Genomic DNA, 25,030 nt, shown 5'->3' on the forward strand with positions numbered 1-25,030 from the left:
TATTTTTTTTCAAATGAGAAACAGTAAAAAAGGCATATGGGAATTCTGGGGTTTTTTTAAATTTTCTTTTAAAATTATTCATAGTGGCAAAAGCCATATGATGTAAGACAGTGCTTCCCCAGAAGATGTCAAGGTATTTAAAAGACATGTAGATGTTCTTTGGGACAGAGTTAATTGGCGGACTTGGCAGTGCTGGGTTAATAGCTGGACTTGATGTTCTTAGAGTTCTTTTTAAACCTAAATCCAGGATTCTAAGATACAACTTTTGCCATAAAAATTTTTCTGTATTTCAAAAAGTAACAATCAGAAATAAATTATGTCTGCAAAAGGCTTCTCTATTGGTATTTTACGTGAAAAGCAATGGAAAAATCTAAAATTTAAAGACACAACAGTATCTTTAGTGTTCTACATTGCTTTTTTATTCAGACAGAAAAGTCTTAATCAGCAAATTGGTTAGTAATAGCTCTCTAGGACTTCATTATACCAATAAACTATTTGTTAAATTAAATCAAGTCAAATTACTGAAAGAAACTTCTCAAATGAGGGTTAAAGGCTGTGACTGCCAAAGGAAATCAGTTTTCAATTATTACCTGTTTTATGGTGCTTGGGTGCTCTACGTGTAGGTTTTTGCTTCTTTAAAAAAATATTTAAGACTATGTGTTTCATAAATTTCTTATTGTGCCTCATTCTGCTGGATACTTGACTTGCAAATTAAATTCTCTGTGAAAGAAGTTTATAATTGTTGTTCATGAGCTTTGCAGTAAAACAGATTTGTTTTTTTTCCTATGAGCCAACAATTTTCAATAGGATAGGTGCTTTATAAGACATATTTTAATACTCCTGTGGATTAATAATGTGTTAGCAGAAAAAGACAGGTTGAGCCTCGCTCAGTTATCCCTCCATTCCAATTATACTGGGACATTAAATCTTGTGACATTTAATAACAAAGGCCATTTCACCCATGGCTGCCTCAACTGCAGACAATTTATGAAACAGCATCCCCTCCGAAGAAACTGTTCTAAAAGGTGGCCTTCTCACATGCTGATATGTCTAACTGCCCATGTAAATTAAATAAGATGTAGCAAAGTATGTAAAATTGGTCATCTTACACTTACCTGATGCCTCTGACTACAGAAACAGGGGTTAAAGAGCTGGCATAATTTTTTTGGTTTTCAATTGCAGTAGTGTTAATGGACCAAAATAAGAACGAACCAGGGTACAAAACAAAGTATTTGCATGTGTATGTCTTATTTCTTTATAGTCTTTCACATTTTTAATATGAATTTACGGGTTTAAAAATCTTCAACTTTTTTTCCAAAAACCTGCCATTAAACAAAAATTTATTGACACTACTAAGTAAGCCCCTGAAGTAAACCTAGTGTTGTCTTCCTCAGGGCAGAACTGAGTGACAAGATTTAGGACCAGCTGAAGACGCTTTCCAGGAGAACAAGCATACACACTCCTTTATCACAGACTACAGGCAAAGAAATCTCAGCTAGCTGCTCATCTGCCTCCAAAAGTCAAAGATGCACAGCTTGGTCTGAAATAATTAGCCTTGTTGAAGAGCAACTGGCTTCAGGGTTTGGACTAGAGCCTGCATGCAAGACCAAGCAAAAATATACTAATGCATCAGCTGACTTGAGGATTGTCTTGAGGATTTTTGCAGCAAGCTCCACTGCATGGTGGTGTAAAAAAAAAATACTCAAACCATTTAAATTACCTTCTGCCTCTAAAATAACAAGTATATTAAGTCAGGTGTATATAAGACTATAATTTTCATCTTTTCCTGTAACTATGGAGTTACATATTTATTGAAAAAGCTTGGCTTTTAAAAAAAATCTGAGTTCTTACTGCAATTAAATTTACTCTACTTTGAAACAGAATTTTATGGTAACATGGCATATCTGGTCTAGTGTTTAAGTAGGATGGATGTTTGCTGCGGGTAAAACCTCTGTGAAACTCACAGGAAGTAAAAGATCACACCCTACCTATTAAGACTGGGTAAACTAATTCAGTTTCATGCTCCTACTACAATATTTAGGTTTATCCCTATGAGTCTATTCTACCCCCCAAAAGCTATTTTGCAGTTTTTCACTGATGTTACAACACAAAGCATTTGAATTGTGGATAACAGCAAGCAAAATGAAATGCTAAATCTTGTCAATCTTTTCAAAGGAATAGGAAAAAAGGAGCTAAATTTAAAATATTGCATTCTATGCAAATCACATGCTTGTACAAATTTTTGGGTGGAGAGAACAGCATGTGCCTTTATGTATATTGGCAAAATCTAATCCAGCTGCTCCAGCCTCAGGGAATGTCACAAATTCCTGTGCAGGATGGATAAATGAATGAACTGTTGAGCTATAGTCTTCATCCTTCTTTGAAAATCATAGTTATTTTTGGTACCAAGTTACAAATTACTGTTTTTCGGTAGAAAATGCCTGTGCAGAAATAAGGACTGTAGGAAATAATCTGAAAATATGCATTATAGAAAGCAGTGCTTTCACTGGAGATGGCCATGCCAGTATTGGATTTCATGTACCTTTTTGTGCAATATCTCTGTGAAGTATCTGGGCCTAATACAGATGATGATACAGTGTTTACATCTGTGGTAGGAATAGATTAAACCATAACTATGAAAACATATTAGTATAAATAATGAAAATTAAGGGGAAACGCCAAAACATTTTAACTAAGGTCTGCCTACTGATTGTGGTAACTCTAGGGACAGGAGAGGAGGAAGAGAAATATTTCAAAGCCTATTTTGGCATTGTGTATTTGAATTATCTACCAGATAATTGCAACTATTTCTGAGAAATAGAAATTCTCGCATCAAGGGGCTTCAGTTGGTGGGCTGTTGCTAGTATGGCTTTTGAACAAGGGCCAGAAAAATATTTTGATTTTTGAATGCACACTGAGCAAGTGTTGAATTCAAGATTTAATTGTACCTCTCCCTACAATATTTTATGTTTTGTAATTATAACTCTGATTTCTATTTTGGCTCCTACAAGTCCAAAAGCAGTTCATTAATTATATTCCAGAAGTATAACAGAATTCTCCAGCTACAATATTTTTTAAAATTCTGCTTTCTTGTAAAACTTAAGTCTTCCACTGTGGTCATAAACACCTTCTACACCAGGATCCTAGAATAATTTGCAAAGTTTGAAAATACAATCTGTCATTTTTCCTGTTCTGCAAGAAAATTAATGAAACAGATTGTTTAATTTGAAAGAGTGCATAAGCATGGTGTTGATGGATTGTCTTAACTATCCATGTGACTGGGACATAGCAATATTTTATTCATGTGTACAAATCAAAAATGCAATTTTTAAAGAGATTATGATTATCTGTGGATAGAAAAGAAATTCCATCTCTATCTTGCACTGACCTGCAAATGTAAAATTTACTGTAATTTGTGCTGTAGCAAAAGAATGCTACCTTGGAGGTAGGTGCCATAAAACCTAAAGAAATTCCTATGGCATGCACAGTGTCAAACAAAATTACAGGTCTGGGTAAGAAAATAATTGTAATTACTTGGAGTAGTCTCACAATACTATCCACTGAAACCTAATTACTGATAAAAACCTTGAAGTAAGTCCATTTGCTCATCACTGTAGTTGAATTACATTACATTACATTAACAGTCGTTATTGGTCTGATTTTGCTTTGTGCAAAGGTTATGGCAGCCTGGCAGCTTTCACTTACATTCTTTTCTCAAGGAAACTTCTCTCTTGATATCTAGCACAGCACCTTCTAATATATCCCTAATATTATCAATCTAATAACATGACACAGGGCAAGCTCAGAGAGTCAAAACACTACCCTCAGCCAGAAATTAACATACAGCACTGGGACTTCCCTTACCAAACACTGAGTTGTGGAATGATGCAGCTGTTACATGTGAGGCTAAGTTTTAAGGCAGAGAGAACAGATTTATTGGACCAACTGACATAGCTGGGGGGGGGGGGGGAATCAACAAATCTAGAAAATACTATGTTCCCAAAAGCACATCTATTCTATGTTCCCAAAAGCACATCCCAAAAGCCATATCTGTTACTTTTAACAAAAAAACCCCTCTCTTCCTGAAACCTCACCTTCTGGATTACCACAGATAAAACACAACCACTATGAACACTTTCAAGTAGTGATGATGCCGTGGCAACACACATAAATATTGGTTTTTGCATGCATTGAGGTAACATACATTTATCAAGAGAATTCAGAGAGAATATTGTGCAAGAAAAGCATTTTTGGCAAATACTAGTCCCCATGCAAAATTTTACTATTTTCTGCCACCATACACCATAAAGAAAAACTGAGCATCAGGTGCACTAACCATTGTTGAGTGCTTGCAGAAAACAATCTCACTTTGACCCCGTTCAAGTATGCTGGTTCTAGATGATGAACATAATGTGAAAGAGATTTCCCTGTGTGAAGGTAGCATGAACAATACAAGGAAAAGACTGGAGAAGGCTAGACTTGTATACAGCAAGGGTACACATTTCAAGACTTAATTTAAATTTATATTTTTCTTGAATACCTAGATAGTAAAATAAACTCTTGCGAGTATTGCACTGCAAGTTTCTATAGTCCTTTCTCATGAGTTTACTGTTCCCCTTCATAAGGCAGTAGGACTTGCCATGGGCTTACTGTTTCCATAAACACTGATAAGTCTTTTCTCACCTACAGAGGAAGGTGCAATGGACCCCTTTCCAACAGCCCACTGCTGTGCAAAACAGTTATTTAGCACATGCAGGAGGGCTTGTGTGGAACTGGCAGGCAGCTACAAGTGTTGGAAGTCCCACTGACTTTTTCCTTTGAAAACATGTTCCTTAAAGCTTCAAATGAGGAAATAGTAAGAATAATTATCAAATGCTTCAAAATAGTGCTAAACTGAGTTCTGAAGCTATGATGATACAGAAAAAATTCACTATAAACATACATCCCTGAGCCTAATGTGGGAAGTTGGAAAATATTTATGATGAAGTACAATTAAGGTCTGATTCACTGCCATTAAAGCTGATGAGGGTTCTACCCCTTTCTTCCATGCAGCAGTTCATAAAAATGTATTTACTGGGGAAGGCAAAAGTAATTCATATGTATGACTGCATGAATTCCTATACACGTGGGTATTATAGCTCACTATATTCCTTTTTTTCAAAGTCAGTGCATCTGAAAAAAAGGCAACAATTTTGTCCTGTGTCTAATGTCTTGTTCTTATCTTCTTATGATATATTTTAATATTGTGTCTTCATGTTTTCCATAAGCTTTCTTTTATGTCTAAAAATGTCTTCAAGCTCTTCTATTTCTGCTATGAGTTAAATTTATATATATATATTATGGCCAAGTTTCTGTTAAAAAAAAAAAAACTAATAAAACTTATCTGTCAAAGAGGAATTGAATTTCCTTACTCTATTTAAATGCCAGCAGTAATTACAATGCAGGACTTTGTTTCATGCAATTTCTTCGGCTTTTTAAACCAAGAATTAGAAGTTTGATAGCAAATTCAAATGAATGTATTATTTATCTGAAAATGCAGAGTCAGAGCAAATTAAACACAATTAATTTCAAAAACTGCCACCACTTCTGAGGGTGAATCATATCCCTGCCAGCAGTTGAGCCTTCCTGCAATGGGTGGGTCTCTCCAAAGTCTCTCACCAGCCACAAACATCCTTCAGCCCCAAAGGAGCAACTCTGCTGAGCTCCCAAACGCTGACATTGTCCAGCTGTGGGGCTGCAGGTAATCTGTGCAAAGGAAACACAAGGACTGTTCATCTTTAAAAGAGTTTCTTGTGCTTAGATGGGCAGAGGAATTGAAGGACCAGTGAACTGTAATTGGTATGGGACTGATTAACTCTAAGAAGAGAGGCAAGACATGCCAACTACTTCAGTACAAAAATGGTGATCATAGAGCAGTTCTGTACTTCAAATAGCATTAATTTTTTGTCTCTGCAAAGACAGAATTAACAAATCCAACTCCTACAAATCCAACAGCACAGTCAGCTGCAGGGTCCTGATAGAATTTGCTAAGAACTAAATAAGAATTTACATAAATGTAGCAATTAATGTATAAAAGCTACTTGTAGATCATAAATAAATCAGTAATTAATGACATCTTGGCCTCCTTACAAGCTCCAGCAGTGTAAGATAGATCTTGTACTGAAGGAAAGCAGCTATTTTAGAATTCCTTTGCATTCAGGGTCCTCCAGAGAAAAGATTCAACAGGCTAGCCCTGCAGAATATCTTATTAAAGAATCTTTTCTAGGATGCAACTGTAGTGCTATCTTGGCTTTTCTAACTGGACAGTTAGGACTTGAGAGCTGAAGAAATAATTTGTCTCTATTGATCATCTCCATGTGCTCATTGCCTGGAATTGTGCATTAAGATGTACAAATTTTTATATGTCATTTTAAATCAGCCTGCAGCAGGTACGCAGTTATTTGAAGCTATATTCCAAACATTCAATTTAATAGAACCACACAGTCACAGAAAACCCATTCTGTCACTTAGACTGTCTATCCATTGAATAATTGGCCTAACACGCCTCTCTGAGTGCTATGCAGAATTTTCCAACTTTTATAGTAAAGTACATTTCTTCAGATGCATAAAAGAACCCCTTGTTCTTCTGTAAAATCTGTTTTCTTTCATCTGAGAACTAAATAAAATATCTGGAAGTATATGTAGGGAAGAGAATGAGGAGAAGTGAATTTTGGCTATTACTATGTTGAAGGAAGCAGATATAGTAAAGAAGACTTCAAGGGCACTAAAACCATAAAGAACTTTGCTTTTGAAGTGAAAGTTGGAAAATTAAAAATTTCAGAGTAATATTTACAGACAGGAAGATTTTAAGTGCCTCAAAGCTGGTGATTCTTCAACACAAAGTACTGTCTCCATAATAGCTGTATTTCCATGACTATAATTAATCAGCACAACATATGCTGTTAGGCCAACTACGATTTCTGAAAAAAATTCAAAATTCAAAACACCATCTAATTTCACTGATCTCTATTTTTACAATATGCTCTAATAAGTTTAATGCTAGTAGTCTATCTAGGGAATCAAGGCTAAAATACATTATTAACATGTATAAAGATTTTTACATTTAGAAAGAAAAAAAACATGGCATATATCTGATTATTTTATTAAAAATGTTTAAAAATAGCACATCAAGGTGAAGAGGAAAGTTGTGAAAGGATTTATAGCAACAAACCATGAAAAACACTGATGTGTTGCTCAGTGATCCTCAGTAAAGCTGAGCAAGAAGTTTCAGACAAATCAGAAACTTCATTCCAACTCTGTATCCACACTTGGACCGTAAGATAATAATAATCTAATTGTTTTTGCAAGTGCATCAGAACCACTGATATGTCAGCTCCGTGACTGTCAACCTCCTTGCTCAAAGCTCCCCTCGAACAAACATCTATAAATGATTGAACAGGGCAACTCACACTAGCTGGATGTCATACAAACTGCTGGAACAAAATTTTCACTTCTCTCCACTACCTTTATTTGCTCTCATCTCCTTCCCTTACAGACATCACCTTAGCCATCATAGTAATGGCTATTTTAAAGCACTGTCTCTCCTTTTGTCTGTTAATACTCATTTCACTTGGAAGGGGTAACTTCATGACCATTCCATATTCTAGTTCCCAGATCTGAGTCATTCTCTACCTTCTGCCCTCTGTGACTGCAATTATTTAAAAGTAAAATGCTAAAAGAGAGATGCAAGTATTTTTAAAATCCAGTCTGTCATGCCTACATGCCTTCTGTAACAAATACCAGTCCTATATCAAAAGTTAAAACTTTCTATTTTGTTGGGAATAAAAGTATTTAATCTAAACACATTCTCTCCTTCAGATTTCCACTTATGGCTGTGAAATTTTTTTTTTTTTATATATATAGCTTTAATTTTCAGCTATTTCACTGCTTTAGCTCACAGCAAAAAAAAAAAAAAAAAAAAAAAAAGTGCATTCCTTTGTCATCTACATTTCAAATATACTCCAGAAGTATATTAGATAAGAAAACTGACCAAATCTATGTTTTATATAATTTCTTAAGAGCCGATTTTTCAATTGACCAATTGCCAGAGCAAGCTATATCCAAGTATTCTACAACAAACTCAAGAGACTTAGTCTTGCACCATAAGAGACTTAGGACATATTTCTACCTACAATAAACATTAACATTTCCATTCCTCCCGTCAAAGGGTGTTAAAAATGTCATTGTCACAGAACCATTTAATCCATTTTATCCACTATGCCCTGGAAAAAAAAAGACAAATTATTAAATAGAAAAATTCTTCTGTGAGGTAGCTGAGATTGCTAATGTAAAAAGTGACTTGTGCTCCAGTGACATAGGAAATGTTCACAACTGGCATTTGAGGAAGGGCAATGACACTGATTATTCTATCATAGACTAATCTGCACCGTGACATGAAATTATGTTCCAGTGTGATAACCTATAACCCCTAGCAAAGATCAGACAGATGTGTCACAGCTGGTTACTACCTGAAGCCAGAAGGTACACATGTACCAAGGGACTGCAGTGTGGGATGCAGTTGTATTTGTAAAGCTGCACTGCTGCAGAAAGATGCAAAGTAATTGTAGCTGCCTGGCAGAATAGAAGCATAACAGACATATCAGTGTGGCCATGCTTCCAAAAGAGTGTTTAACAAGCTTCTTTTTCCTTTTTCTCCTTCCTACTTAGGGCCATCTGATGTGAGGTGTAGGCATGGGTTGAGCATATTACTGAGAATGGGTAACACACCAACTGGGTCTCCCCCAGGCAGCCTGAGCTCACTCTGCCCATGCTCTAAGGCAGCTGGATGCAAAGTCAGTCCTGCTTACACAATGCTCTGCTCTGGCTGTGCCTTCCTGCATCAGCTTGAGCACGGGCCCTTCAGGTGAGCTGCCACTAGCTCCATTCCCTCCATGACCCAGGAATGTCTGTTTTAAGAGACTAGAAGAAAATTTAAAAATCAAAGAAGAAGGAAGGAGAGCGGACTGACTAGCAGTGAATAAGGCTAGCAGTGAATAAGGGAAATAAAACTGTTGTAGACAGGTATGACATGGGCTAGGGGGTGGAGGGAGTGAGAAAAGAGCTTGGTCTTCAAGAAGTCAGCCAGGACACAAGTGAGAACAAAAAGAAAAAAAAAAAAAAAAAAAAAAAAAAAGCTTCAGTAATAGAGAGAAGAAAATATTATGGAAACTGTTCTGTCATGACAGGTCAGAAAAAAAAACAGCCAGCAGCAGACCTGGAAATAAAAACCGATAGTGAAACGTGAGGAAGGGCAAATGAACTTTGCTTTGCAATGTGCTGGGTTTGTGATGATGATAGGACATAGAGGAATTGCAAGTAAAATAGCTGCATAATGAACCTGAGTAAGGGATAAATGATGACATGTTGGGAAGCTGGGTATCATTACTCTTCATTACAGTGTTGTAATTGATTAAGATGTCAATCTCATGTGGGCAAGGCAGTGTTTCCTAAAGCTGAGTTGGGCATGATACCCTGGCAGGGTTGTGTGGATGCTTTGTACTGCACACCCTAGAGAAAACCTCCTGCAGCCCGTGCAATCAGGGCATTTCATTTATAGAAGCAACTCTTTTAATCTGGGTCACCTTTAATAGCAACCCCTCTCAATTCTCATTTCCCACTCAATCAGTGTCCTTCAATAAGTCTCATGTTCTGCTGCTGTGACTGCAATTCACAGAACACTGGATTATGCTAGAATTAACCATGCCTATTTGAACATGCATTTTAATGGATGGTCTGCAAATAACACCAAGCTAAATTCAGGGACACACTAACTGAATGTGAAGCACAACACAGAACAGACAACATTGAAATGAGATTTTGCTTGCTAACACTGCAAGCATATGAAATTCAAGAAACATGTATCTACCTTACACTTTTGTTCCTGTCCAGGATAAACAGGCCTGACTCACTATTTGCTGATTGGACACCACCAGCACCATCTCAGGTGGATGGACTTGGTAAGCTACAGCTACTCTAGATAAAAGAGACCTCACCCATCTGTTGGAAGACCAACATGTCCTGTTCCATGGTGTTTACACAGGGTTTTCACTTATTCATTGGTTGAACAGCACAGAATACTTTTCTCTGTTTGCTAAGGCTTCTATGCCTCCATATGCTGCACTCGGGCTTACATCCCAGGCAACTTCAAATTCTTGAAATCTTAGCTAGATATGGAGGGAAGTCGTCAGACAGAGAACAGCTTATCTCATTCTCTGCTTCCCAATGGTCTGTAACTTCATCCATTGTGAGGCCAGGAGAGGGCCAAATAAAACCAGGAAGTGCCCAACAGCAGATTTGTACAGGCTGCACTCACTGCCTTTTGCTGCCATGCAGCGTAGATAGAGCATTCATCCAAGGAATAAGAACTGTCTTTAGTCAGTACCTTAAGAATATGTAAGTTTCAAAATTTTCCAGGCAAAGCTATTCCAGTTTTGGTTCTCTAGTGACACATGAGGCAGGGATAATATCAGCTAGGAAAAACAGAAGCAAAAGTAAAGATTTTCTTAATGATACACAAAATTCTAATTAAAATGTCTCAGCAAGCATTGAAATTTATTTGCCACTGATATTGTGACATACATACTGAATTCAATGTGTAATCAGTGCTAATCTGTTCCAGTGCTTGCAATATCAGCAACATCAATGCAGACCACAAGTAGAATTACACAAATAATGAGGACAGCTCAGACAGACAATTTAGAAAGGTCCTTAAATATCATCCAAAGCTGGGGGGAGTACTTGTTCCTTTTAACAAGATATCCCTGGTAAGGAAAAGAGTCAACACAACTGTAATTATTTATATCTTAATAATAAAGATTCCTCCTGCCTGCCTACAGTCCAGACCCGAACTTGTGTGTCTGCAGAAGCTTAATTCATTTGTTCTACTGGAAAGGAGAACATGTATATTTTAAAGGGCTTACTTTTCTTGGTCCTGTTGCTTCATTTGTTCTTTATAAACAGACATATATACACACTTTTAAGATATCTTAGAATGCATACATTGTTTAATATGATAATTTGCTTATAATTTAACTGACACCAAAACAGAAGGATCTACCAATATTTTTAATGAGCCAGCTTGAGATTACCTATTCATGTTGCTTTATTTTTAAAAATATATCTCAATAGCTTCCTCAAGGATCAGGGGCACAAGTTGAGTGATCAGTTAATGATTTTTTTATCATAATTACAAGATTTAGTGTCTGCCAGACCAAAACCTGTTTCCTAAAGAACAGAAGGCCTGACCTTGAATGGAAAATAAATCTCAAGTCGCAATTATGAAAATTACAATTTCTCCCTTTTCCACGAAAAGCTTGCCAAGAAAGTTAAATTAATTTCAGAAATATGTAGAGACACTGCTGTTAAATTACATGGAAATCTGAATATAAAAATTCCTTCATGATCTTCTTCCAAAGTATTCTAAAATCCAAGTCAAGCGTATTTTAATCTTGCACTGGTACAGACCTGCTTGCTTCACTAAAAGGCCACCAAAATGCCACTGAAGTTAAAATGGATGAGTTAACCTTTTGAAAAGTACTCACAGCACCACAATTATTCTGACCTTTGACTGTACAATCTTTTAACTTTCCTAGCTATTCATTTAATGCCCATTTGTAATTTTTAAAATTATTACTACACGATTGAAAATACTTTTTTGGCAATCCATCACTATGACATGTAACAGTTTGCAACAATGAAGTATTTTGGTACAGGCAGTTTTAATTATTTAACCAATAATAAATAAGGCAAGGACCTATAGTAGGGGAGGCAAAAACTACAGGAGGGGTGGAAGCCCACATAGAATTGCTGTGAAATGTTTTTACAACCATCCTAATGCATAAAGCTGCTTTGATGGATAGATAGGTGCTGAGATTATAAAAACAAAAGTAAAAACACAAAACCAAATCCTTCCAGCCTTCCCCCCAAAAAACTGACATGGTTATGGCTTGTCCTTCAGCAAGTAGAGAAGAAAGACTCATCTACACAGCCTTGAAAACTTCACTTCAGCTGTAAGAATAGGGAAATGGTGTGGATTCCACTAAATCCTGTGCTGCTAAGAACAGGAATTCTTGATTCTGTTCATAATGAAATGGAACTTGCACTGACTAGCACTAAAATATTATCAACAGTCACGAAACAATAGCTTATCTCACACTCCTTCTGAGTTTGGAGATTGATAAAGATTACCAGTAACCTGCCTCCTTCACTGACAATTCTGTAGATCTTTATCTGCAGCCAGCTTGTTGAAGCACAGGTGACAGTACCTTTTGGTCAGCAGTGTGACTTAACACTTCCTTCACTTTACAAGTGATATCTTGGGCATTTGTGCATCTCCAGAATACCTTTCCTACATGGCCTCCTCTCTTAAATGTAGAGAATCTAAGTTTGCAGGGGCATTTCAGAGCAACACCCAGTGCAGAAGGTAAACAAAGTCAGAACACACATATGCCCAAATCCCATGTTGAAACTAATTCATAATGGGAGAGGAAACAGACTGTGATACCAAAAGGAAATATATAAATCAGATGTGAAATTATCACATTGAGCCAATAGAAGAGCACAAGAGCAGCACCAGAACAAAACTAGTATTTATTATCAAGTTCCACTAGCTATGGCAGTATCTTTTAACCTATTTCTCAGTAAGAACCAGTGAGTAATCAACATTAGGTCTTAAAGAGTCACTCGTGCACTGATAAATATAAAGGCCAGAAGGCAAAAGCATCCATAACTCAGCATTTCTGTCAGCACTTCCTTATCACCTGGAATTTTTGAAACTGTAAAATAGAAACATGTCAATTTAAAAAGAATGCAAATTAAACAACTTAAGCAAAGTAAGGCAAACAAATGTATCATGAGCCAACTACTAGATACTAAGTAACTCTCAGCAACTGCAATGCACAAATCCTGGACGTAATAACAAAATCCATTTTAAACCACAACCAGTGTATGTAGCTATGTTTAAGAAAGTAGAGTATTCAGACACCTTTTGATTAACATTATTATTTTAACTGTTTCATAGGAATCTTAGAATAGCTCATTCTTTCTTACAGCAAGCTGAATGGATAATACTATAGCTTAACCTTCCTACACAAAGGCGGCCTATACTGCATTTTATGTTATTTTACTGCTACCATATTATTTACTGCAACTGTAATGCAGCTCCTGTATTTAACATTCTCTAGATATGCATTAGAAACAAATCCGGGAGGTTACAGTGAATATCACTTCAGCATTGATTAATCTCTCAGCACACAAGAATTGTAACAAGTCTGTCCTACATTCAAACTTTGGAGAGATTTTTAATGACTGAAGATGAAACTTCAGTCATTAAAATGAAACTTTCAAAAAGTTCACTAGAAACATGCCAACTTACACAGGAGAAAAAAATCCTAGAAACAAGACATTTTAGTGGAAGGGAGAAAGCAATCACCGAATTTTCTAAAGCAGTAAGAAAATTGACATGTAGGCAGGTTTAAATCACAGTGGAAATAAAGTAAATATCAAATGAGAAAAGCTTACTGCTGCATCCCAAAGGAAATGCCTTAAATTAAAGCAGAGAGATGCAAGAGTGAGAAACTTGAAACAATAACCTTTTGAGATCAGGTCTGCATTACAAAACTATTTGCAAAAGATAACTATACCCACATTCTGTGTACGTGGTTCAGAATTAAAGGCTAGTATTGAGATAATTGCTTCTCTGGCTGTTCTCAGTGTCTGAATTGCAGGAATCTAATGCAGTCATTCATGAACATGAAGAGCTAGACTGAAAATTGAATATGTTAGGATGAAAAATGTTCCAAAGAACTTTCATTAGATATGTTATGAAATTATCAGGTCAAATATATAAAGACATAGCCATAAGATTAAATATAATAGGCTATGAAGTCCAGCATTTTTCCTTTTAATGGAACGCTGAAAACACGTCAAATATATCCCATACATTATTCATCAAACTGACACCTTGTTGGCTGGCAATTTTTTACTTTTCAGTATATATTCAGAATAGATATTTCTGAAAATTGTTTAAAAGAAGTCGTCTTGTCAGGTGTGCACAGATGAAAACAACTACCATCTATATATTTAGTTGAAAGCAGCACCACCTCTAGACCATGCTGTCCCTTATAAGTGCATTAAGGTTAGAAAAGAGAAAGAGTTGGAGGTTTTTAATGAGAATTTGCCAATTTATCAAAATTAAACCATTATGTAGATGATTGAATGATTTCAAGAAAATTATAGCAGAATTCAAAAGCAGATCTTCAGAGGAAGCTAAGAGAACTGGCTTCTCACAAGGAAGTTTCCCTGGTTTTCTGTCAGCATATTTACCCACTTAGCCAGCAACTTGCTGAAGGCTAAAACATAGAAATTAGCCCAGTCTGAAACATGCAGGTATTTAATTTACCATCCCTTCACACAGTGTATCAAGCATAAGACTGAATAATTTAAATGTCACAACACTGAAATTAAAAATGCCCAATGTATAATATTTCCAAAATTAAAGAAGTTCTTAGCTGACTTCTTACATTATCCATCAGGCTATATTTACGTTGAATTAGGCCACAGGAAACCTTTGCCAAACTTAAATCATCATACATCATTACATTTTCATTGGCTAAAATAGCTAAATAACATTGGGAGTAACATCACCATTTCACGTGGCAAATAACTGCTATTGGGGTCTTATGTACAGAGACATAATAACAGAAACATATGCAACTACCAATATATAAAATTAAGAGATAGTACAGTTTTTCTATAACTTTACAATTCAATATAACTTGGCCTTTTGGTCTTCTGTATGGGAAACTGTGTTAACCCTGGTCTTATGCAATGTTTAATATCGCCTGCAAAGGTGGGTAAACTGTTCCATTTATTCAGAAGCAAGGTTGACTGTCTCAAAGCATAAGTGGAAACAGTTCCCTAACTGCCAAAGAACAGTGCTGGAAATTTAAGATGTTATCTTAAGATTTTCTGAAAAAACACCAATAGATGTAGTTGGGGATTGAGGAAAAATAGTGTTAAGTTCATCCACCTTCTTTCTGTTCTGTGTAAGAACGTTATAGTTCAGCAGTGAAAAGATCAGCATTTGGGAATTAGCAGATAAGAAGAGAAAACTTGCCAGGCACTCTAGACATCAGTTTCTGCTACCCAGAATTGAAAAGCTTTTATCTCATTCTTTGTTGCAGTCAAAAGAGTCTGCTTCTCATGCTTCCAACAGTGCAGTGAGTCCAGGAATATAATAAATTGAAGCTTTTTGTTTTTTTCTGGTCATACATGTTTAAAAGCAGAGTTTACAGTTGCCTGTTCATGCATTCTATGTGTATTTCAGAACCTGGTTTTGCAATGAACATTACAGGTATGCAAATCATGCAAAAGATTTTCCACTAGAAGAAGAATTTTGATCACAGTCCATTGTGAGAGATGAAAAATAATGGAACAGCTTTTTCAGGGATAGAATTCTAGTTCACTCATACCAACATGTATCCCTCCTGTTAAATACCAAATTTATCCAGCCCTAGCATAATATTCACAGGCATAACAGCAGTAAGAATGCACAGTAAGATCTCAGGTAATACCACTATTTCCTTCTTAAACACTGTAGAGACAAGAAATCCAAAGTTTAAAGATGGAACGCATTAATCTAGAAATCTAAACTATCTTAAATATAGGAAGTTATAAAAAGCATAAGAAAGTAAAATGTGGTAAATGCTTCTGGAAGTTGAGAAAAAAGTAGTTTTCAAGGATATGTGATAAACCATCATTTATCATTCTCTCTATATGTGTGATACAGATGTATGGTTAATAACACATTTTACTCTCAGTGGTATACAAACTGGGATCTGAAAGTAATACAGTCAGTTACAAAACTAGCATCTCCTTGTACCATGTGTGAAGAAGTATTGTCTCAAAATGCATTTTGGCTTTGTTGCAGAAAAGAATGTGAGAAAAGCACAAAATTCAACCACCTATTGATAATCACAGATGAATTCATGGATTCACAAACTATAAATCCTGTGAATTTCCCAAGGAATGTTATTTTACTATTTATCAATTTATTTAGAGCTCCAATTCCTGAATAGTTTATTCCAGTAAGACATTTCAGAAATATTTTTTACTGATAAATGATGCCATGGGAAAAAAAACATCCTTTTTATTTATTTATGTGCAGTGTGTGACTCAAGTAATGGAATTCTTGTACTGTTCTGCTCAAAACTGTTTTAGTGCAATAAATATTTTATATACATATATATATATATTCCTAATTTTCTGAATGATTTCTCACAAAAACTTTATAAATAGTGAGAAATTATTGCACCACCGGTGCATACTCATTCCACTTACAGGTAACTAATTAAAAGCCAAGAAAGCCTAAAGAAGCTTCCTATGATACTAAAGTTCCATTTTCCCTTGAATGATCTTCAAGCAATAAATATCTCCATATTCACTCTGTAGCATGTAAGTAGGATATAAACACCTATGATAGCTAGGGATTCACAAGGATGGTAATCCAGCAGCAGCATTCACCCCTTTGGCATGAAAGCCCAACTGCACAAAAGTAGAATTTTCACCCCTGGCAACAGCCAAAACCAGTCTGGATGTGGTCAGGGCAAACAGCTCAAGGTGGTCCTAAGGTTGGACCAGACCTCCAGAAATCCCTTTCAACTTCAACTATTTTGAGATTCTGTGAAAATGGGAGCTGTAAACCCCTCCTGTAAAGTACAGTGAAACATGCACTGTGACTACCAGAAATTGGTACCCCACTTTATGTGGTACTTCAAAACCAAGAACTTGGGCCATGCTCATCTCATTCACCCAGGCTGTCCCAGCTACCTGTGTGCAATCCAGCCCAGGACCCAGCACACACCTGGGGATGTCCTTGCCTTCAGATACATGAACAGCCCAGCATAGTCAACCAGCACTCTTGTATGCCTGAAGGCAAACACACCCTTTCATTTATTTTAGATAAATACCTTTAGAACAATATGGTGCTCAGGATTTAAGATTACAAGAGTTTATTACTCTTGTGAACAGTATCTGCATTTTGAACTCAGAACCTGTCATGTTAAAATAACACAAAAGCAGTGAGAAGAAATCACATACATACACTGATTCAAAGTCAGCACATCATCTCAACAATAAATTTGTGGAAATTATGAATAATTTACTCACCACTGATAATTTACTTCGGACTTTTTTGCCTTTTTTAGTCACTAAGGAAATGTCTATGAGTAGGTCACAATTTCCTCATATTTATTATTCATTACAACTGTTTGCTAAATAATTTCTGCAAACAGTTCCTCTTTTGTAGCTCAATCCCATTGTGAATGTTTATTATTCAAAGTTTAGTTTTTGAAACTAATTAAGCCATGTATTAGACTTTGTTCAGTGTTTGCCTGAACATTATTTTTATAACTAGTATGAGCTCCCCAAATACCCTCCTCTCAAGCATGAACTTAAATTGTATTCTTCCATGAAAACTCCTGTAAAGTTCCTTAGCTAAAACATTCATCACAAATAAACAGAATGAAACAATTGAATTTTATAATCTATATAAATATTGGGGGTTATTTTGTCTTCAGGACCAACTAAGCCTACCAATAAAAGATAGCACAATCTCAATTATTGACCTGCTAAAATGACTGAATATGAAGATCCTATTCTTGTCCTCTTAGTCAAAATAAGGAACACCGTAGTAGCAGAAAGAGATGCCTTTTTTTTTTGCATGTTTCTTGTACCCAGTTTTTCCAAGTATTCCAAGCACTGCTTGAAGCAATATGGCAATCATTTATTTAATTGCTACATCATTGCAGGGTGACTCTAAAACTGCTAGGGTTTTAGCAGGAAGGAAAAGAGGAAAAGGGAAATACACAAAGCGAAAGTGTATAGTTTATACTTCACACACCTCTTTCAGAGCCCCAGGATTTTCACATAACCGACCTCCAAGTATTTGTAGAGATTCTCATCACATGCCAAGAACGTAAAGCCTTTTCACTTTGTTTTTATGGTTTTATTACATTTTGAGTCCTGGAATACATTTGTTCATGTCTTCAGACTTCTAGCAGTCTGAAGGACCCAACAATTTTTTTAAAATCTCGTTTAGCTGCTGGGACTTACAGGTAAACAACAGGTATTGAGAGATATGCAACAAATATGAGAGACCTGCCACTGTTGAAAGGCAGCAGTGCTCCAGAGCTCCTTTAGAAATCTGAGAAGTGAAATATTTGCCCAACTGCACACAGTCATCCAACAACACACATCAAATTACTGCTCAGGACTCTAGAACTAAGAATTAGAACTGAAATAATATCAAAATAAAAACAAATTCACAAAAACTTTTCTGCAAAGGGATAAATTTTACACTGATTCACCCCTTGATGGTTTACTTAATCTAAACTCAAAGGCAGTTAATACTAGCAACAATCTGATTCAAAATTCAGTGATTGCTAGAATTAATAGTTCCATCAAATTTTAAAGAAACCATTCAGAATTTGTCTCTTTGGGAAACAACTTTTTAAAAACATACAAAGGAAAAATAATTTTTTTTTTAATTTTTCCCCATTTCCACTAAGACAACTTAGCCATATCTTCCTTTCCAGGAAAGACCTCACATTTTCTCATGGAATTGCTAGCTACATTCTCTTACCACTGTGTTTTGTTTTTTGTGTTAGCGCCAGCCTTATTTACAAAATGGGAATGGTGCTGTGGGAAAAGTGTTTTAGAATGAAAAAGCATTTGAAGCACAATATTGATTCAGAATAGCGGAAAAATACTATCATCAGAATACATTTAATGAGAAAAAAAATCAAACCAGGAGGGAAAACTTGCGGGTTTTGTCAAAAATATTTTGAGATATTTTTGTATTAATTTTGCACATTTTACATATTCTGTAGCCACTATATCTCCCCCAATAATATGAATAATTAATCTAGTATCTTCACTCCTCACATCTTATAACAGTTAAGGCTTTTTTCCAGCTGGAAATCTATGCACTGGTTGCAATTTTTATTATCAATTCAGAGGTACATTGCATGTAGACAATTTTTTGATCTTTTTCCTTCCAGGTTAGGAGCTGAGATTTTTCCCTTTCTTATGTGTTATCTTGGTGTGGATGAAGCCACAGACAATAGCACACCCAGCATCCCACAGAGAACTGTAATACATTTCATGTCATTGAGCTAGCAACAGTTAAGAAACTACATGCTGCCAGTGAAAGCTACATTATAAACTATTCCTTGCACTTTACTGCAATTTCTGAAAATTCAAAACTTTACAACCTCATTAAGGAGACTTCTTGTCCAACAAAGGTATCTTTAACTCAATTTTGATGTCAGCTCCTCAGCAATAGCAAGGTACCACCACAGCAACTTCACTTTGGATTGTGCTGTCATTGGATGTAATGTTCATACCACGTTTTTTAAGACACTGTGAATGCCAGTGAATCTTGCAATTAATGTCGCAGATGCTATGAAGAGACACATCACTTTCACTATATAAGCTAAAAGAAAGGCTTTAGTGAGTGCCTGTGTAACATCAAGAAAAATGTTTAAAGTACTTTAATACAGTATTTCTTTACAAGAAAAATAACGACAATGATTTCTAGTACAAATTCAGCTATTTGTTCACAAGATGTCAGACCTTATGTCTCCTTTCCAAATACTTTATACACTATGGGTATCTGATGGTCTATTAGCTTAGACTTCTTCAGGTGCATTTGCTGACCACTTTAGGTCATTGGGCAGTGAAGATAAAGCACTAACAGCAAAATACATATCCTGGAATTTTTCCCTTTGTTCCTACTTATGGTTCCCTTTGGAAATATAGGAATTATCAGGGAAAACTGCTACTTCTGAAATAAATTCTAGGGGTCCAGTTAATTAACCTCCTTGAGGTGTGTTTTTCTCTGTGTTGCCTGGAGAGGTTCATCAGGACAATATGTATCTGTCAGCAGTTCTTCAAAAACCTTTTAGCAAGCCTGCAATAGTACTGCCATAGAGATGTAGATAAGTGACACTGATTATAGAAACAAAATTCTACCAAGCTTACTTCCAATTGCTGGTGAAGAATACACTCAGAATTAATGTGCATGCTTCACTGGAAAAAAAGAGTTGTATTTTATTTATTATGAATCTCAGACATTTGAGACTTTATTCTTCCAGGACAGAGTTATTTTTCCTTGTGTTATAGAAATGGTTTTGCAACCAGTTATGTGTTTCCAATTTTGCAATCTTCTTTCCTGAGCATTAAAGCAAGCTCCATGAAGTTAACAAAAATTAGTAATATCTAACTGGCTGACACTGCTGCAGGTCTATAATTGTGTGTTACCTTGCAACTCTATATTGTCTAAATGATTTCTTTTTCCTTTTGGCAATCTACTGGATAATTCCAAACACTGCTGAAGGATTACTTCTAGAGAAATACTTCTTATTACAATATTGTATAGAAAATTAAAATTCTTCAGATATAGACAATATTCTGCTGAAAGACATTTAATATTAGTTTAGAGCCTTCTTACTGACAGCTGCTCAGCAGGACAAAATCTCTTCATTTGATCGGAGTCTTCAGGCACTCTCATGAAAGCTGTTACTGAGAAAGAGAAATTAGGGTTCTCCCTCTCTTTCATCTTCAGTAATGGGTTTATCTAAATGTGCAAGGAGGCTTACTTTTAATGTTTTTAATCTACATATATAGAGGGGGGGTTAAAACTAGAAGTCCCTTTTAACCAGGACTATTCTATGATTTATGAAGGGTATGGTTATAGTAATACAAAAACTGACAAAGGATAAATACAAAACAAAACCATGAAGTTTTACAGAACTAAATAGTTACATAAAACTGAAAAATAGCAGAAATTCTAAATGATAGTTAAAAGACACTGTTAGTAAAGCAGTTGCTTCAGGGTGAAGTTCAGAATGATTTGCTGATTTATTTTTTGGTACAACCATCTCTATTGAGCTGTAATAATCTTCAGGTTATAGCACCATGTCACATGAAAAGGGGAGACTTCCTTTACCCTCCCCTTTGCTCCACTCTTTGGATTTGTCTGTCTGCAGCCCAGGGAAGGTGAGATCCTTGTGCCCAGCCAGTATGTCAGTGTCCCATTAGGGAGACCCTTCACTGAGCAGTCCTGCTGGACTGGAGTGGGGCTCAGTTGACTTATTCAGGGACATGCCTACACCATATGGGAAACCTTGAGCAGGTCTTTCCACTTTATGACCCCTTGGTGAGTGTTCCTCTTTATTTGACTATGTTAACCCCTGTCAACACCTGCCAGTGCCTGTGAAGGACTCACACCAGCAGCTGACAGAATAACACTCTTTATTAATAAAAATTGTGACAGGTGACAGGTTAAGGTTCCAGGATTCTCAGTGATAATACCTGACCACAAAAACATATTCAAAGAAATATACAAACAAGCTGTAACCCCCAATAAAAGTATTTAGTACATATAGAGCATGGTGCTTACGGAACAGGTATTTCCATTAGTAAGAAAACAGATTCAGCCTGTTGAACAATCCCAAGAGTTATGATGGAGTCTTCCTTAACTTTTCCCCCATTCTTTCCTTACTTTGATACAATTTCTTGGTGTTTAGGTGGCTTTATCCATAAACACCTTTTTTTTTCTGATTGGTTTAAAGCTCTCTCACTTCCCTATTAGAGACACAGTTAAAAAAATATAGAACACATTCCCAGAGAGGGGTGGTTGTTCCTTGGGAGCACTTTGGAATGGAAGTGATGTGTTGATATTACAATTAGGCTGTAATGAACAAAGTTCATCTAAGGAGAGGGATTTCACCACAGTTGTTGGCTCAGCTGCCAAACATCCCCCCCTCCCCTGGCTGACAGTTGCTATGTGGCTTCTCAGCTGCAAAGTACCATCGAGTTCCCCTCCCTGCAACGATTTCAACAGAGCCTGACCACGGTGCCCCCACTCTACTCCACCCTCCATTCCATCCCCTTTAGCAGATGCTATGGTTGCACACTGTGGGCGGGGGGAAGCATCATGGAGTAGGTCTCGAGCATGCCAACCACATTGCTTCCAGGGAGAAACAACTGTATTTTACCCTATAATTTCCATACTGTTAAACTTCTGTTAGGATGTGAATATAACTTCTCAGTTTCCTGTAATTTTACAACCAGACATCTTTCCACACTGCCATTTAAGGAAAAAAGAAAACCCTTCATTCTGCCTAACACATGTAGGTTCTCCAATCGTTGCTTCCTACTGATACTTAATGTTTAGAAAAACTTTTTTACTTATTTACCGTAGTCCCTTTCCCTGGTGACTATGCATTAATCAGGCATAGAAGATGGCAAAAGCCATATGAAATATTGTTTCCTAAAATAAAAGGCAACTTTGAAGTCTTTTTACCCATCCACTGTGCCCACCTATTAGTATCAAAATGCCAGGTTCTAAGGCCACAGGGCTGAGTTTATTCACAGAATACCAAATACTCTGTTCATGACCATGGTCATGCCTCCCTGCATTGCAGTTCATAATGAAGTGTAGGGCGCAGCCTTATTCCCAAGTCTTGTGGGACAACTTAGAAGGTGAATTAGATGTATATTATGAAGATTTCCAAATACCAAAACACACACAAAACTGATTTTTAATTTTTATCTCATGGACCAGAATTCTTTTCAGTTGGATCACAGCTGACCACATACTCATATTCTCCCAATGACAAGGCATAAAAACTCTTCATTTTGTTCTTGATACTCATTTCCCTGAAGTTTAATTTAGGTTACTATGCTATCTTGTGTAACTGGTTTTATGTCACTTCATGTACTGTTCTGTTTGGAAAAACAAACCAAGCAACAGCAGCAGCAGCATTCTGCCTGTGGATTTATCCAATATCTGACCTCCATCCTTTTCTATTTTATATATAAAAGCTGAGTAAGATAGTTCAGTTTTGCTGCCATAAACACAATTTCCATCAAAGTGGGTTTGGAGAAGACAGAATGTGAATCCTGACCTGAACTGACAGTATTTGTAACTAACCACTCAAATCGACAGGATTTAGGATGTTAATTAGGTGTCATACTGCAATACTTAACTCGTAATTCCACATTAAGTGCACTTCTGAGAAAAGGTGGCTTAAGAAGTTCCTGCCTTTCTTTTGAAGCACTATAAAGGCTTGTGAAATTCTGCTATAAACCATGTCATGAACTGATCCAGGTTAAGAGTAACTCTCCAGAAAAAACTGTTTTCCCAAGTTAGTATGCCTACATCAGTATAGTATACATTTCAACAATACAGCTGGGAGAGCTGTCCTTTGCCACATTAGGGCAGGACCATATGGTCATGGGTGGTTAAGCAGTCTCAGCAGCAAAGCCCTCCATACCCAGACTTTTAACCCCAGAGCATGGCTTGTCCATTTTTCCACCTTGTAAAAGAAGGTCTTGGCTCTGTATTTCAAAATTTTCAAAAGTTGCTGTTTACATGAGAACAGGAAAAAAAAAAAAAAAAAAAAAAAGTCAATTTACGCAGAAATTTTCAGCTTCTATCGTAAAATTACTGTTTTAGTAAAAATATGTTGAAGATATCACCAGATAAGAATTCTGCCATGTCATTAGGTCAATCCAGTGTATCTCAATGTGGACCTGAAATACTGATATAACTTTAAAACAAAAATGGCATGGGCTGCTCTTCATGTAGATCCCAAGCATGAGCACTTTGCAAGTGACTGGAGTATGTCATATGGGGTACAAACACCAATTGGAGTTTTAAGCTAAACTTTAGAACAAAGATTATGAGAAAGATTTCCATATTACTTAAATAAAATGGCTTCTTCTATGGGCATAAGATGGAAAATTAAACATGTCTTGCTGACTCCTACTCATCTGTGAAATACCAAGAGTCAGCACTTTATAATTTAAAAAGAAAAATCTTGTCACTGCAGTGCACAGAAAATATGAGATTCAGAGGATGAAAGCCAGCTGTGTAGATAGTGACTTTGACATTTGTAATCCCACTTTCCTTTGCTACAGAAATGAAAGAAAGTCTAGGTCTTATCCTAAAGAAAGTAGAGCAGAGACCAGAATTTCTTTAAGTTTTGGCACTGCTTCTTGCCACTGCAGTCAAAAACTTTTGTGTATTCTGAGCACACAGTCTGGCACACAAAGGATTAGGTTTGCAGAAGTTTTAACAGTTCACAGGTACAAGTTAAGTGAATTGACTTGCCTGCATTAAAAAACTCCAGCTCTGGACAAATATTAAAAATATAAAAAAATATTCTTTGAGAAATTAGGCAATGAGTATTTCACATTAGTCACTCAAACTGGTCTGTGTTTTAGGGATACATCGTTGTTCCATAGTACCACACTTTAAAACAGAAATAATAGTAAATACTAATTCCACAAGAATATTATAAAATGTAGACACTAACATTTGCAGTTTTGAGGGAGACCATCCGTCTTATGAGAAAATCAACAGTGTTATATTCAGAGAAAGTTTTGAATGCTGCATTGAGTCAGAGGGCCAGTTACAAACAAAATGAAGCTCATCTTTAAATGACATATTCGCAAAATGTCTGTTAACTCAGTACTGTCCATCTTGTGACCTGAATGAGGCAGGCAGGGAAAAAGTTGGAGGAGAATAGTGTGCTCTCACATAATTAAATCTGTATCATAATACAACACATTTTAGCCCAAATACTTTAAAAGTTTGGCTAAGCTCCTAGCAACTGAATGAAAACTGTTACAATTAGAAGCTCTGGGAACTGTAAATATAGCCTTGTTCCCAGCCTTAGATCTAACATACATATATTACAAAAAATCCTCATAAAACTAATGAAATGTTTTGCAAACTAACACAAGGACAATTTCTAATAGCACTCCAGTGGTGGAAGATCAAATTTTTCAAAAGGCTTTATGTCTTAAAAATTTTGAGACAGAAATTCTCTCTTGAGTAAGGGCTACTTAGTTATTTTCTATGCAAGACAAAAATTAGGAATGAAAAAAAATTTATATTGACAAGATCTGTTCATTATTTGAG

The 25,030-nt window shown here is 36.2% G+C and overlaps 1 protein-coding gene across 7 annotated transcripts in view; it reads left to right on the plus strand.

The window, feature by feature from the left end:
• B3GALT1 (beta-1,3-galactosyltransferase 1) overlaps nucleotides 1-25,030 on the plus strand; it is a 181,328-nt gene that overhangs the window by 94,893 nt on the left and 61,405 nt on the right. The gene's annotated exons all lie outside the window — the stretch shown is intronic.

This window comes from Taeniopygia guttata, chromosome 7, assembly GCF_048771995.1.
Source record: "Taeniopygia guttata chromosome 7, bTaeGut7.mat, whole genome shotgun sequence".
In the NCBI taxonomy this organism is placed as follows: Eukaryota; Metazoa; Chordata; class Aves; order Passeriformes; family Estrildidae; genus Taeniopygia; species Taeniopygia guttata.